Source organism: Ictalurus furcatus, chromosome 2 (assembly GCF_023375685.1).
Source record: "Ictalurus furcatus strain D&B chromosome 2, Billie_1.0, whole genome shotgun sequence".
Taxonomy (NCBI): domain Eukaryota; kingdom Metazoa; phylum Chordata; class Actinopteri; order Siluriformes; family Ictaluridae; genus Ictalurus; species Ictalurus furcatus.
In genome coordinates, this window is record NC_071256.1 from 39206470 (window position 1) to 39208969 (window position 2500).

The 2500-nt window shown below is 47.3% G+C and overlaps 1 protein-coding gene across 2 annotated transcripts in view; it reads right to left on the minus strand.

Moving 5' to 3' along the window:
• The window catches only part of thoc6 (THO complex 6), a 20869-nt gene that overhangs the window by 9581 nt on the left and 8788 nt on the right, over positions 1-2500 (minus strand). The gene's annotated exons all lie outside the window — the stretch shown is intronic.

Genomic DNA, 2500 nt, shown 5'->3' on the forward strand with positions numbered 1-2500 from the left:
GAGAAGAAGAAGGAGAATGAGGAGGAGAAGAAGAAGGAGAATGAGGAGGAGAAGAAGGAGAATGAGGAGGAGGAGAAGAAGGAGAATGAGGAGAAGAAGAAGGAGAATGAGGAGGAGAAGAAGAAGGAGAATGAGGAGGAGAAGAAGGAGAATGAGGAGGAGGAGAAGAAGGAGAATGAGGAGGAGAAGAAGGAGAATGAGGAGGAGGAGAAGAAGGAGAATGAGGAGAAGAAGGAGAATGAGGAGGAGGAGAAGAAGGAGAATGAGGAGGAGAAGAAGAAGGAGAATGAGGAGGAGAAGAAGGAGAATGAGGAGGAGGAGAAGAAGGAGAATGAGGAGAAGAAGGAGAATGAGGAGGAGGAGAAGAAGGAGAATGAGGAGGAGGAGAAGAAGAAGGAGAATGAGGAGGAGGAGAAGAAGAAGGAGAATGAGGAGGAGAAGAAGAAGGAGAATGAGGAGGAGAAGAAGAAGGAGAATGAGGAGGAGGAGAAGAAGGAGAATGAGGAGGAGGAGAAGAAGAAGAAGGAGAATGAGGAGGAGGAGAAGAAGAAGGAGAATGAGGAGGAGGAGAAGAAGGAGAATGAGGAGGAGGAGAAGAAGGAGAATGAGGAGGAGAAGAAGAAGGAGAATGAGGAGGAGAAGAAGAAGGAGAATGAGGAGGAGAAGAAGGAGAATGAGGAGGAGAAGAAGAAGGAGAATGAGGAGGAGAAGAAGGAGAATGAGGAGAAGAAGGAGAATGAGGAGGGGAAGAAGGAGAATGAGGAGGAGAAGAAGGAGAATGAGGAGGAGAAGAAGAAGGAGAATGAGGAGGAGAAGAAGAAGGAGAATGAGGAGGAGGAGAAGAAGGAGAATGAGGAGGAGAAGAAGAAGGAGAATGAGGAGGAGAAGAAGAAGGAGAATGAGGAGGAGAAGAAGAAGGAGAATGAGGAGGAGAAGAAGGAGAATGAGGAGGAGGAGAAGGAGAATGAGGAGGAGAAGAAGGAGAATGAGGAGGAGAAGAAGGAGAATGAGGAGGAGAAGAAGAAGGAGAATGAGGAGGAGAAGAAGGAGAATGAGGAGGAGAAGAAGAAGGAGAATGAGGAGGAGAAGAAGAAGGAGAATGAGGAGGAGGAGAAGAAGGAGAATGAGGAGGAGAAGAAGAAGGAGAATGAGGAGGAGAAGAAGGAGAATGAGGAGGAGAAGAAGAAGGAGAATGAGGAGGAGAAGAAGAAGAAGGAGAATGAGGAGAAGAAGGAGAATGAGGAGGAGGAGAAGAAGGAGAATGAGGAGAAGAAGGAGAATGAGGAGGAGGAGAAGAAGGAGAATGAGGAGAAGAAGGAGAATGAGGAGGAGGAGAAGAAGGAGAATGAGGAGAAGAAGGAGAATGAGGAGGAGGAGAAGAAGGAGAATGAGGAGAAGAAGGAGAATGAGGAGGAGAAGAAGAAGGAGAATGAGGAGGAGGAGAAGAAGAAGGAGAATGAGGAGGAGGAGAAGAAGGAGAATGAGGAGAAGAAGAAGGAGAATGAGGAGGAGAAGAAGGAGAATGAGGAGGAGAAGAAGGAGAATGAGGAGCAGAAGAAGAAGGAGAATGAGGAGGAGGAGAAGAAGGAGAATGAGGAGGAGGAGAAGAAGGAGAATGAGGAGAAGAAGGAGAATGAGGAGGAGGAGAAGAAGGAGAATGAGGAGGAGGAGAAGAAGAAGGAGAATGAGGAGGAGGAGAAGAAGAAGGAGAATGAGGAGGAGAAGAAGAAGGAGAATGAGGAGGAGAAGAAGAAGGAGAATGAGGAGGAGGAGAAGAAGGAGAATGAGGAGGAGGAGAAGAAGAAGAAGGAGAATGAGGAGGAGGAGAAGAAGAAGGAGAATGAGGAGGAGGAGAAGAAGGAGAATGAGGAGGAGGAGAAGAAGGAGAATGAGGAGGAGAAGAAGAAGGAGAATGAGGAGGAGAAGAAGAAGGAGAATGAGGAGGAGAAGAAGGAGAATGAGGAGGAGAAGAAGAAGGAGAATGAGGAGGAGAAGAAGGAGAATGAGGAGAAGAAGGAGAATGAGGAGGGGAAGAAGGAGAATGAGGAGGAGAAGAAGGAGAATGAGGAGGAGAAGAAGAAGGAGAATGAGGAGGAGAAGAAGAAGGAGAATGAGGAGGAGGAGAAGAAGGAGAATGAGGAGGAGAAGAAGAAGGAGAATGAGGAGGAGAAGAAGAAGGAGAATGAGGAGGAGAAGAAGGAGAATGAGGAGGAGAAGAAGAAGGAGAATGAGGAGGAGAAGAAGGAGAATGAGGAGGAGAAGAAGAAGGAGAATGAGGAGGAGAAGAAGAAGGAGAATGAGGAGGAGGAGAAGAAGGAGAATGAGGAGGAGAAGAAGAAGGAGAATGAGGAGGAGAAGAAGGAGAATGAGGAGGAGAAGAAGAAGGAGAATGAGGAGGAGAAGAAGAAGAAGGAGAATGAGGAGAAGAAGGAGAATGAGGAGGAGGAGAAGAAGGAGAATGAGGAGAAGAAGGAGAATGAGGAGGAGGAGAAGAAGGAGA